The sequence below is a fragment of the Schistocerca gregaria genome, chromosome 2 (assembly GCF_023897955.1).
Source record: "Schistocerca gregaria isolate iqSchGreg1 chromosome 2, iqSchGreg1.2, whole genome shotgun sequence".
Taxonomy (NCBI): Eukaryota; Metazoa; Arthropoda; class Insecta; order Orthoptera; family Acrididae; genus Schistocerca; species Schistocerca gregaria.
This window is the reverse complement of record NC_064921.1, coordinates 7,272,635-7,287,229: the sequence shown is the minus strand read 5'-3', so window position 1 is coordinate 7,287,229 and position 14,595 is coordinate 7,272,635. Positions and strand designations below refer to the sequence as shown.

The 14,595-nt window shown below is 31.8% G+C and overlaps 1 long non-coding RNA gene across 2 annotated transcripts in view; it reads right to left on the bottom strand.

Moving 5' to 3' along the window:
* LOC126336224 (uncharacterized) overlaps positions 1 to 14,363 on the bottom strand; it is a 59,416-nt gene extending 45,053 nt beyond the window's left edge. For both annotated transcript variants that reach the window (XR_007564922.1, XR_007564921.1), the window contains exon 1: positions 13,671 to 14,363. This is a non-coding gene — a long non-coding RNA (uncharacterized LOC126336224). The remainder of the gene's footprint in view (positions 1 to 13,670) is intronic.
* Between the last annotated feature and the right edge of the window lie 232 nt (positions 14,364 to 14,595).

Below are 14,595 nucleotides of genomic sequence, written 5' to 3'. Positions count from 1 at the left end.
TTCTTCTGGTTTATTTTGTTTATCTAATATTATTTATGAACGTTTAGGTAGACGAAGATTATTAATTAACAAGGGTATAATTAATTTGATGCCAAGAATGGCTTTATGATGATTTCTTTTAAGATCATCAATTATGGCTGCTCCTCCTTCTTTAAATTTGGTAGGTGAAATTAGATTATTAAATAGAATTATATCTTGATCTTCTTTTAGATTCTTTGCTTTGATTTTTTTATCTTTTTTTAGAGCTGTTTATACTTTGTATATATATTCTTATTCTCAGCATGGGAATTATTATTCTGGTGTTTATACTTGTTCTCTTGGTTATTTTCGTGAATATCATCTTTTACTTGTACATTGATTGCCTTTAAATATTCTCTGTTTAAAGGGTGAATATTTCTTTGTTTAGTTTGCTTAAGTATTTTAATTAAAAATATTGTTTTGTGGAATCAATGATATGAAGTTTTTCATCTTACGCCGTGAATTTATTTTCTATTTGTTCTTTGAGTTTTTTTTTTCTTTGTTTATTTCGAGAACTATAATTTTTATTTTAGGTATTTATTATTTAATAATTGATTATAGAGTTTTTGTTGAGTGAGAGCTTTTCAATTTAAATGGTTCTATAGTTGTTATAACTTTAATTTTGGATTGAATATCTCTTATTTTTATATCTTTTGTTATATATATTTCTTCTTTGGTTATTTATTATAGAGAGGATTATATATCTGGTGAAAAGAATATAAATCGTTTTATTATTATTGTTTTAATATTTATTCTTTCTATAGGTTTTTTAATTATTAGTCCTAATTTAATTAGAATTTTATTAGGTTGAGATGGTTTTGGTTTAGTTTCTTATTGTTTAGTTATTTATTATCAAAATGTAAAATCTTATAGTGCTGGTATATTAACTGCACTTTCTAATCGTATTGGTGATGTTGCTATTTTAATTTCTATTGCATGAATGTTAAATTTTGGTGGTTGAAATTATATTTATTATTATGATTTTATTTCTAATTCTTTTGAAATAAAGCTCATTACTATATTAATTGTTTTAGCAGCTATAACTAAGAGAGCTCAGATTCCTTTCTCTTCATGACTTCCTGCTGCTATAGCAGCTCCTACTCCTGTTTCTGCTTTAGTTCATTCTTCTACTCTTGTTACTGCTGGTGTTTATTTATTAATTCGTTTTAGACCAATATTGGATACTTATAATTGTGGTTGATTTTTACTTTTAATTGGTTGTATAACTATATTTATGGCTGGATTGGGCGCTAATTTTGAGTTTGATTTAAAGAAGATTATTGCTCTTTCTACTTTAAGACAACTTGGTTTAATAATAAGAATTTTGGCTATAGGTTATCCAAAGCTTGCATTTTTTCATTTATTGGCTCATGCTTTATTTAAGGCATTATTATTTATATGTGCAGGTTCAATAATTCATAATTTGAAGGATTCTCAGGATATTCGTTTTATAGGATCAATTGTTAATTTCATACCATTAACTTCAGTTTGTTTTAATGTTTCTAGTTTATCTTTGTGTGGAATACCTTTTTTAGCGGGATTTTATTCAAAGGATTTAATTCTTGAGACGGTTTGTTTAAGATGAATTAATTGTTTAATTTTTTTTCTTTATTTTTTTTCTACTGGTTTAACTGCTTCTTATTCTTTTCGTTTGTTTTATTATTCAATATCTGGTGATAATAATTTTTATTCTAGATTTTCTTTTGATGATAAGGGTTATTATATTTCATTTGGAATAATTGGTCTATTGTTTGTTGCTGTTTTTGGTGGTAGTCTTTTATCTTGATTAATTTTTCCTATTCCTCATGTGATTGCTTTACCTTATTATTTAAAGTTTTTAACTATTACAGTTGTTATTTTTGGTGCTTATTTAGGTTATCTTATTTCTAATTTTGATTTTTCTCATAATTTATTTTCTTTAAGTATACTTTCTTTTGTTAGATTTGCTGGTTCTATATGATTTTGTACCTTTTCTTTCAACTAAGTTTATTAGATATATTCCTTTAAAAATAGGTTATTATTCATCTAAGTCATTTGATTATGGTTGAGGTGAATTACTTGGTGGTCAAGATTTATATAGATTATTTATTTATTTAATTGCTTATATTCAAGGTTGATATGATTCTAATTTCAAGATTTATCTTTTAACTTTTATTTTTTGAATATTTATTTTGGTAATATTGTTTTTCGTTTACTTAAATAGCTTATAATTAGAGCGTGACACTGAAGATGTTAAGGAAGTATTTTTACTTTTAAGTATTTATAAATATAGATATATTATTTTTACAGTGAAAATGTAATGTTTTATTTAAACTATATAAATTTTAGAAATGTTAACGGAGTTTAACCGCTAATATAAAAAGTTAGCAGCTTTCATATTGGCTTTACATTTCCTTAATTGGAACTATTATAGTTCAATTATATTATTAACAGTAATACGCCTCTTTTTGGCTTCAATTAATAAGAATAAGGGTAGTACATACCAATCTTCCAGGTCGAAACTGACTGCAATATTTCGCTTCTTATTCTATTTAAGGTTGATTGATAATATCAATACTTTTTGAATGCAACCCAAATGTTATATTTAACTACAACCCTTTATTCTGCTCATTGTAATGCTCCTTGGTTTCATTCATGGTATAGTCCTCCTAATAGAACTAGAATAAAAAATATTGTTGATACTGTTCAGATTATAATGTCTGAAGTTTTAAAAATAATTACAATTGGTAGAATTAGTGCAATTTCTACATCAAAAATTAAAAAGATTACTGCGATTAGGAAGAATCGTATTGAGAATGGTATTCGTGCTGATCTTTTTGGATCAAACCCACATTCAAATGGTGAACCTTTATCTCGATCATTAATTAATTTTTTTGATAGTGTTGTTGCCAGGATTATAACAATTATTGGAATAATAAATCTAATGAAAACTCTTGTTGATAGAATTAGAATTGTTTTTCTTGATTTATATCAAGCTTTCTGATTGGAAGTCAAATGTACTATTTATACTAGAAAAACAATTATCTACCTCATCAATAAATAGAGATATATAAGAATAATCATACTACGTCTATGAAGTGTCAGTATCATGCTGCTGCTTCAAATCCAAAGTGATGTCTTGGTGAAAATTGATTTATTGAGTGTCGAAGTAGACATGTTGATAAAAAGATTGTTCCAATAATTACGTGTAAACCATGGAATCCTGTTGCAACAAAGAATGTTGATCCATAAACTGCATCTGCAATGGTAAAAGGTGCTTCTCAATATTCATATGCTTGAAGTATTGTAAAGTATAGTCCTAATAACACTGTGAAGAATAATCCTTGTAGTGCTTGAGTATGATTAGATTCCATTAAACTATGATGTGCTCATGTTACTGTTACTCCTGATGCTAAAAGAATAGCTGTATTAAGTAATGGAATTTGTATAGGGTTAAAGGGTTGAATTCCTATTGGAGGTCATAGTATTCCTAGTTCAATTGTTGGTGCTAATCTTCTTCTAAAGAATGCTCAAAAAAAAGAAACGAAAAATAATACCTCTGATGCAATAAATAAAATTATTCCTCATCGTAATCCAATTGATACAAATCCTGTATGTAATCCTTGATATGTTCCTTCTCGTACTACATCTCGTCATCATTGAATTATAGTTAGTAGGGTAATTCCAAATCCAATTATGAATAAGTTAATATTAAATAGGTGGAATCATTTTGCTAGTCCTGATACTAGGACTATTGCTCCAATTGCTCCTGTTAATGGTCAAGGTCTATAGTCTACTAAGTGGAATGGGTGGTTTGAGTGAGTTGTTAACATAGGTTTAATATACTTCTCTAGAATATAGAGTTCTTAGAATTGAGAAAACATAGGCTTGAATTATTGCTACTGCTGATTCTAGAATTAATAGAAGTATTTGTCCAATAATTAGTAATGAGATTAAGTTTATTGCTATAGATGGTCCTGTGTTTCCTAATAAGGTTAATAATAAGTGTCCTGCAATTATATTTGCTGCCAACCGTACTGCTAATGTACCTGGTCGAATAACATTACTATTGTTTCAATTAGTACTATAAATGATATTAATGCAGGCGGTGTACCTTATGGTACAAGGTGTGTAAATATATGATTAGTATGGTTAATTCATCCAAATAATATAAATCTTAGCCATATAGGTAGGGCAATTGCAAATGTTAATGCTAAATGTCTTGTTCTAGTAAAAATATAAGGGAATAATCCTATGAAATTGTTAAATAATATTATAATAAAAATTGAGATGAAAATGAATGTTGTTCCATTAAATTATTTTGGTCCAAGAAGTGTTTTAAATTCATTATGTAAGGTTAAATTTAGTTTATTTCAGATAATGTTAATTCGTGATGGTGTAAGTCAAAATAGTGATGGGATTAATAATAGTCCTAGAAATGTTCTAGTTCAATTTAATGATAAATTAAAGATGTTAGTTGATGGGTCAAATGTTGAGAATAGATTTGTTATCATTTTCAATTTAAGTTTTTTATTTCAATTGTTCTTTTTTCTGCTCTTTTAATAAGGTTAGGTTTAAATGAGAAGAAGTTTATTTGATTAAACAAGATTAATGTAGCTGAAAATATAATGAATAGTGAGAATCATATAAGAGGGGATATTTGAGGGATTTGGATATAATTTCCCCATCAGAAGTAGTCGTTAATTTACTATTATTTGGTTTAAGAGACCATTACTTACTTTCAGTCATCTGATGAATTTCAAGGTGTACTAATTTTTTTTAGTTACTTTAGATTGACACTCTAATGTTATTTATTTTAACTAACTCCTTAAATTATCTTAGATAATCACTTAATAAATAAATTTACTGAAGTTCTTTCAATTACAATTGGTATAAATCTGTGGTTTGCTCCACAGATTTCTGAGCATTGTCCAAAGAATAATCCAGGTCGATTTATTGTGAATGTTCCTTGATTTAACCGACCTGGCGTTGCATCAATTTTAACCCCTAATGCAGGAACTGCTCATGAGTGTAGAACATCTGATGCTCTTGAAACTTCCTGGCAGATTAAAACTGTGTGCCCGACCGAGACTCGAACTCGGGACCTTTGCCTTTCGCGGGCAAGTGCTCTACCAACTGAGCTACCGAAGCACGACTCACGCCCGGTACTCACAGCTTTACTTCTGCCAGTACCTCGTCTCCTACCTTCCAAACTTTACAGAAGCTCTCCTGCGAACAATTCAGAACTAGCACTCCTGAAAGAAAGGATATTGCGGAGACATGGCTTAGCCACAGCCTGGGGGATGTTTCCAGAATGAGATTTTCACTCTGCAGCGGAGTGTGCGCTGATATGAAACTTCCTGGCAGATTAAAACTGTGTGCCCGACCGAGACTCGAACTCGGGACCTTTGCCTTTCGCGGGCAAGTGCTCTACCAACTGAGCTACCGAAGCACGACTCACGCCCGGTACTCACAGCTTTACTTCTGCCAGTACCTCGTCTCCTACCTTCCAAACTTTACAGAAGCTCTCCTGCGAACCTTGCAGAACTAGCACTCCTGAAAGAAAGGATATTGCGGAGACATGGCTTAGCCACAGCCTGGGGGATGTTTCCAGAATGAGATTTTCACTCTGCAGCGGAGTGTGCGCTGATATGAAACTTCCTGGCAGATTAAAACTGTGTGCCCGACCGAGACTCGAACTCGGGACCTTTGCCTTTCGCGGGCAAGTGCTCTACCAACTGAGCTACCGAAGCACGACTCACGCCCGGTACTCACAGCTTTACTTCTGCCAGTACCTCGTCTCCTACCTTCCAAACTTTACAGAAGCTCTCCTGCGAACCTTGCAGAACTAGCACTCCTGAAAGAAAGGATATTGCGGAGACATGGCTTAGCCACAGCCTGGGGGATGTTTCCAGAATGAGATTTTCACTCTGCAGTGGAGTGTGCGCTGATATGAAACTTCCTGGCAGATTAAAACTGTGTGCCCGACCGAGACTCGAACTCGGGACCTTTGCCTTTCGCGGGCAAGTGCTCTACCAACTGAGCTACCGAAGCACGACTCACGCCCGGTACTCACAGCTTTACTTCTGCCAGTACCTCGTCTCCTACCTTCCAAACTTTACAGAAGCTCTCCTGCGAACCTTGCAGAACTAGCACTCCTGAAAGAAAGGATTTTGCGGAGACATGGCTTAGCCACAGCCTGGGGGATGTTTCCAGAATGAGATTTTCACTCTGCAGCGGAGTGTGCGCTGATATGAAACTTCCTGGCAGATTAAAACTGTGTGCCCGACCGAGACTCGAACTCGGGACCTTTGCCTTTCGCGGGCAAGTGCTCTACCAACTGAGCTACCGAAGCACGACTCACGCCCGGTACTCACAGCTTTACTTCTGCCAGTACCTCGTCTCCTACCTTCCAAACTTTACAGAAGCTCTCCTGCGAACCTTGCAGAACTAGCACTCCAGAAAGAAAGGATATTGCGGAGACATGGCTTAGCCACAGCCTGGGGGATGTTTCCAGAATGAGATTTTCACTCTGCAGCGGAGTGTGCGCTGATATGAAACTTCCTGGCAGATTAAAACTGTGTGCCCGACCGAGACTCGAACTCGGGACCTTTGCCTTTCGCGGGCAAGTGCTCTACCAACTGAGCTACCGAAGCACGACTCACGCCCGGTACTCACAGCTTTACTTCTGCCAGTACCTCGTCTCCTACCTTCCAAACTTTACAGAAGCTCTCCTGCGAACCTTGCAGAACTAGCACTCCTGAAAGAAAGGATATTGAGGAGACATGGCTTAGCCACAGCCTGGGGGATGTTTCCAGAATGAGATTTTCACTCTGCAGCGGAGTGTGCGCTGATATGAAACTTCCTGGCAGATTAAAACTGTGTGCCCGACCGAGACTCGAACTCGGGACCTTTGCCTTTCGCGGGCAAGTGCTCTACCAACTGAGCTACCGAAGCACGACTCACGCCCGGTACTCACAGCTTTACTTCTGCCAGTACCTCGTCTCCTACCTTCCAAACTTTACAGAAGCTCTCCTGCGAACCTTGCAGAACTAGCACTCCTGAAAGAAAGGATATTGCGGAGACATGGCTTAGCCACAGCCTGGGGGATGTTTCCAGAATGAGATTTTCACTCTGCAGCGGAGTGTGCGCTGATATGAAACTTCCTGGCGGATTAAAACTGTGTGCCCGACCGAGACTCGAACTCGGGACCTTTGCCTTTCGCGGGCAAGTGCTCTACCAACTGAGCTACCGAAGCACGACTCACGCCCGGTACTCACAGCTTTACTTCTGCCAGTACCTCGTCTCCTACCTTCCAAACTTTACAGAAGCTCTCCTGCGAACCTTGCAGAACTAGCACTCCTGAAAGAAAGGATATTGCGGAGACATGGCTTAGCCACAGCCTGGGGGATGTTTCCAGAATGAGATTTTCACTCTGCAGCGGAGTGTGCGCTGATATGAAACTTCCTGGCAGATTAAAACTGTGTGCCCGACCGAGACTCGAACTCGGGACCTTTGAATTTCGCGGGCAAGTGCTCTACCAACTGAGCTACCGAAGCACGACTCACGCCCGGTACTCACAGCTTTACTTCTGCCAGTACCTCGTCTCCTACCTTCCAAACTTTACAGAAGCTCTCCTGCGAACCTTGCAGAACTAGCACTCCTGAAAGAAAGGATATTGCGGAGACATGGCTTAGCCACAGCCTGGGGGATGTTTCCAGAATGAGATTTTCACTCTGCAGCGGAGTGTGCGCTGATATGAAACTTCCTGGCAGATTAAAACTGTGTGCCCGACCGAGACTCGAACTCGGGACCTTTGCCTTTCGCGGGCAAGTGCTCTACCAACTGAGCTACCGAAGCACGACTCACGCCCGGTACTCACAGCTTTACTTCTGCCAGTACCTCGTCTCCTACCTTCCTGATGCTCTTGTTAATACTCGTACTTCTGTATTTATTGGTAGGATTGTTCGGTTATCTACATCTAGTAGTCGGAATCCATCATTTTCTAGGTCTTGTTCTGGTGTTATATAAGTGTCAAATTCTACGTCTATGAAGTCTGAATATTCATATCTTCAATATCATTGTCGTCCAATGGTTTTAATTGTAATTATTGCATCTACTGAATCATCAAGTAAATATAATAGTCGTAATGATGGAAGGGCAATAAAAATTAATGTAATTGCTGGTAAAGCTGTTCAGATTGTTTCAATTAAATGTCCATGAAGTATATTATGGTTAGTATAGGCAATAAATAATATATAACTTAGGGCATAACCTACAATTACTGTAATTAATAATAATACGACCGTAGTATGATCATGAAAGAATGATAATTGCTCCATTAATGGTGAAGCTCCATCTTGAAGAGATAAATTTGATCATGTTGCCATTAATAAATATTTTCTAATAAAAGGTCAAACCTTTATTTGTAGAGCTTAAATCTACTGCACTAATCTGCCATATTAGAATCTAGAGATTAATGGTAATTCTGAGTAACTATGTTCTGCAGGAGGGTTATTTTGTAGTCATTCTGTTGATCTTCTTATGTTAGCTCTAAATATAATTGCTCGGTTTGTAATCATTCTTTCTCATATAATTACAATGAATATAATGATTCCTACAATAGAAATTGTAGACCCAATTCTTGATCCTACGTTTCATGATGTATATGCGTCTGGGTAGTCAGAGTATCGTCGAGGTATTCCTGCTAATGCTAGGAAGTGTTGAGGAAAGAATGTTAAATTTACTCCAATGAATATAATTGTAAATTGGATTTTTAATCATGTATTATTTATAGTTAATCCTGTAAATAGTGGATATCATTGAATGACACCTCCTATAATTGCAAATACTGCTCCTATAGATAATACATAATGAAAGTGGGCTACTACATAATATGTATCATGTAATACAATATCAAGTGATGAATTTGCTAATACTAATCCTGTTAATCCACCAATTGTAAATAGGAAAATAAATCCTAGAGCTCATAATAATGGTGGATTGAACTTGAATTTAGTTCCATATAATGTAGCTAATCATCTAAATACCTTAATTCCTGTAGGTACAGCAATAATTATTGTTGCTGATGTAAAATATGCTCGTGTGTCAACATGCATTCCTACTGTAAATATATGATGTGCTCATACAATAAATCCTATTAGTCCAATTGATAGTATAGCATAAATTATACCTAATGTTCCAAATGATTCAATTTTTCCTCTTTCTTGACATACAATATGTGAAATAATTCCGAACCCCGGTAGAATTAAAATATAAACTTCTGGGTGTCCAAAGAATCAAAATAGATGTTGATATAGAATTGGGTCACCCCCTCCTGCAGGGTCAAAGAATGATGTATTTAAATTTCGATCTGTTAATAATATAGTAATAGCTCCTGCTAAAACTGGAAGTGAAAGAAGGAGAAGTAATGCTGTAATAGCTACAGATCATACAAATAAAGGTGTTTGATCTAAAGTTATACTTTCTGATCGTATATTAATTGCTGTTGTAATGAAATTCACTGCACCAAGAATAGATGATACACCTGCTAAGTGCAGTGAAAAAATAGCTAGATCTACAGATGCACCCCCGTGTGCAATAGCTCCTGCTAGAGGAGGGTAAACTGTTCATCCTGTACCAGCACCATTATCTACTATAGAAGATGTAAGAAGAAGGGTTAGTGAAGGTGGTAGTAATCAAAAACTTATATTATTTATTCGTGGAAATGCTATATCTGGTGCACCAATTATTAGTGGAACAAGTCAATTACCAAATCCACCAATTATAATAGGTATTACTATAAAGAAAATTATTACGAATGCGTGAGCTGTAATAATAACATTATAAATCTGGTCATCCCCAATTAGAGATCCGGGTTGGCCAAGTTCAGCACGAATAAGTATTCTTATTGATGTTCCTACTATTCCTGCTCATGCTCCAAATATGAAGTATAAAGTACCAATGTCCTTATGGTTTGTTGAGAATAATCATTTTTGCGGTAAGATGGCTGAATTTTAGGTGGTAGACTGTAAATCTACTTATGAGATGTTTTCTCTCTTATCATATTTAGGTCTTATATTCAATTATGATTCTAGACTGCAATTCTAGAGGTGTAAAATTTTACTAAGGCCTAAAAGATTATTCTTTTAATTATAACTTTGAAGGTTATTAGTTTGATTAACTTAAGTCCTTAGTATAATGAAATTAAGGTTGATGTTGAAATCAATCCTATTGTTGAAATTATTACTGTTATAGGAAGAATGATTCTTGATTTTTGGGACTTTATCTTTATAGATCACGAATTTTCTGTGTATTATATAATTAGAGCTGAGAATCTAATACGTATATAGTAGTAGAGTGTAATTGTAGTTAATACAACTATAATAGTTATAATAGTTGTTATATTGTTTTCTATTAATGATTGTATTACAATTCATTTTGGTAAGAATCCAAGGAATGGTGGTAGTCCACCTAAAGATAATAAAGATAAGAATATTATGAATTTAATTTCGGTTTTTATATTTCTGGCTGAATAAATTTGATTTATGAAAAATAAATTTATTTGCTTAAATAATAAAACTATAATTAATCTTAATAGTGAGTAAATAATGAAGTATAGTTCTCAGATGTTTTCTCTGACTGTTAATGATCTAATTATTCAACCTAGATGTCTGATTGATGAATATGCTAAAAGTTGTCGTAAGGATGTTTGATTTAAACCTCCTATTGCCCCAATAATAATTCTTAAGATAATAATTGTTCAAATAAAAGTTCTTAATTGAATACAATAAGATAAGACCATTATTGGGGCGATTTTTTGTCATGTTATTAATGTTAAACAATTATTTCATCTTGATGCTCCTATAACTTCTGGAAATCAGAAATGGAAAGGTGCAGCTCCAATCTTTAATAATAGTCTAGATCTAATTATTATTGATGGGATAAATTCTGTTTCCCATCCCATGGGATATTTTATTTGAATCAGCAAAATTGAAAATAATAATATTGTCGATGCTATTGCTTGGACAATAAAATATTTAATTGATGATTCATTTATTATTATATTTTTATTTCTTGTTAGGAGCGGAATAAATGAAAGTAAGTTGATCTCAAGTCCTATTCAAACCCCAAATCAGGAATTTGATGAAATGGACAGGATCGTTCCTATCATTAATGTTGCTAGGAAGAGAAGTTTTGTAGAGTTGTTGGTCATTAAAAAGGAGAGGATTGATACCTCTATAAATGGGGTATGAACCCATTAGCTTGTTTAGCTTACCTTTTTACATTAAGGTGTATGATGCACGTTAGTTTTTGATACTAAAGGAGGTAGTTTAATTCTATCTTATGTAATTTTAATGAAGGTAATTTTATTTACTTTATTTACCCTATCAAGGTAACCCTTTAATCAGGCACTTCATTTATTTAATATATAAATCGAAAGTTTTTTTTTGAAATTCTTTTTTGTATTATTTTGTTTAATTAGGATTAATTTATCCTGCTCATTTTATTTTTTTTATATATATATATAATAAATAATTTATATTAATATATTACATTTAATTGAAATTAAAGTATTATAAGTTCAACTTACCATTATCAATTGATTATTTTAATGCAATTATTTACCTAGGATTATAGCTACTTATGTTTTTAGCTTAAAATAGGTTATTATAATATAATATATATAATAATATGTAATTTAATATTTAATGTTATTATAATTGGATATAATAAATAAAATTATTAATTTAAATATAAAATATTATAATTAATATAAATAATTATAATAATTATAATAATATAATTATGTAAATTATCTATAATTAGATTATTTAACTAATATATATGAAAGTTAACTTAATATAAAAAAAAGAATTCATATTAATAACAAATTATATTAAATTACATAATTATATAAAATATATTTATTATATTATTTAATCTTTATTTATTAGTGAAAAGAAAGATTAAATAAGAAAGAATAAAATACATTTATTGCTATACATGTTCCATATTAATCTTTAATTATATATAATAGAGAAGTTGTTGTGGTCATACATAGGGGCGTTTCTTTTTTTTTGTTAATGTTTTTGGTTTTTTTCTTTTTTTTTCTTTAAATATTTGAATCTTTTATTTTTTCCTGAATTAATAGATTTAAAATTTTCTTATTTTTTATTTTTAAAAGTTTTATTCTTGCTTGTTTATTCACTTTTTCTTTGTATTATATGTAAGTTTTGTTAGACTAAATGTTCTTTTTGCAGTAATTTGATTTAATTATCAAGTGATTTTGGATTTAGCAATTGATTTAGTATCGGCATAATTCGTGCCAGCAGCCGCGGTTATACGATTGATACAAGTGAATATTATTGGTTAAAACAGTTGTTTATATTATTAGGGTTGAAATATAAATTTGTAAGGTGAAATGTTAAAATTTATTTGTGGCCCTTTTTATGAATCTGTGAAATTTAAATAATAAACTAGGATTAGATACCCTATTATTTTAAATGTTAATTATATTTACCAGGGTACTATTAGTTAAGGTCTTTAAACCCAAAGAATTTGGCGGTATCTCATTCCATTCAGAGGAACCTACCCCATGATTGATAATACACGATTTACTCTACTTAATTTATTTGTTTGTATATCTCCGTTATCAGAGAATCTTTTTAGAGTTATAATTCTCAAGATTTATAATTATAAAATATTTCAGGTCAAGGTGCAGCTTATAGTTAAGAGGAGGTGGGTTACAATATATTTTTGTTTATAACGGATTTGATAGTGAAATACTGTTAATGAAGGTGGATTTGATAGTAATTTAATTTATTTAATTTAACTGATATTGGCTCTGAGATGTGTACACATCGCCCGTCGCTCTCATTATTGATTATTCTATTTTATTTTAAAGTAGCTTCAATTTAGATGAGATAAGTCGTAACATAGTAGATGTACTGGAAAGTGTATCTAGGAAGAGTTTCAAGATATAACTTATTAGTAAAGTGTTTCATTTACACTGAAAATTTTTCTGTGCAAATCAGGATATCTTGATTATTTATTTTATTATATTTATTTTTTGTTTATTTAATTATTTAATATAAATAATTTTATTGTATTTTTGTCTTAGTATATTTTATAGAATTGATTTTTTAAATTATAGTTTATTGGTGTAATGTAAGTGTTTTATGAAATATTATTTTAAATTTTTTTAAGTAGATTTTATTTATTGTACCTTTTGTATCAGGGTTTATCAAAATTTTAGTATTTATTTTACTTGTCTCGATTTGGGTTGATTTATAAATAATTTATAGTTAATGTATCATAATTATTATTAAATTATTTATAGAAATGAGATGTTAATCGTTTCCCAAGATATCTAGTTTCTTAAGAAAAAATTTAATTTTTTAAAGTTATTTGTTTTTATTTAATTTTTTAAGTAAAAATATTAACTTATTTATTCTTTAAGGGATAAGCTTTGAAGTTAATAACCTATAATTTATTTTATAGAAATATAATAGTAAGCTTTAAACCAGCTATCTTTAAGATTACGTTTTAGTTCATTATTTTTTATTTTGATTTTATAAATATTTTAGGTTTTTTATTAAGATTATTAATTTAATTTTAAAATTTTTGTAATAATGATTTAATTAGTATATTTATTTGTATGAAATTTTTACCTTGTGAACTTATTATAAGAAACTAGGCAAAATTGATTTCCGCCTGTTTATCAAAAACATGTCCTCTTGTTTATATTTTGAGGTCTGGCCTGCTCACTGAGCGTATTTTTAAAGAGCCGCGGTATTTTGACCGTGCAAAGGTAGCATAATCATTAGTCTCTTAATTAGTGGCTGGAATGAATGGCTTGACGAGAAATCAACTGTCTCTTAATAAATTTTTGAATTTAACTTTTGAGTCAAAAGGCTTAAATTCTTCTTTAGGACGGGAAGACCCTATAGAGCTTGACATTTTACTTTTATATAGTTTTTTGTTTGTCTTTCTATATTTAATGATGATGTTTTGTTGGGGTGACATGAAGAATAGATAAACTCTTCATTATTATATCATTTATTTATGTTTGTTATTTTGATCCATAATTTATGATCATAAGATTAAGTTACCTTAGGGATAACAGCGTAATTGTTTTTGAGAGCTCATATCGACAAAGCAGATTGCGACCTCGATGTTGGATTAAGAAAAATTTTGGGTGCAGGAGCCCAATGATTAGGTCTGTTCGACCTTTAGATTCTTACATGATCTGAGTTCAGACCGGCGTGAGCCAGGTCGGTTTCTATCCTAAGATTGTTAATCCATATTAGTACGAAAGGACCATATGGTTAAAATATTTTTTGTTATATTGATTAATATTAATTTATTTACTATTTTGACAGATTAATGTGTTGAATTTAGAATTCATTTATGTAGTTTTTTTCTTCAAATAGTATTGATACTTTATGATTTATTTATGTTTATTTTGAATTTTCTTTTATTGGTTATTTGTGTTTTAATTAGTGTTGCCTTTTTAACTTTATTAGAGCGTAAGGTTTTAGGTTATATTCAGATTCGAAAGGGTCCAGATAAGGTAGGTTTTGTTGGAATTCCTCA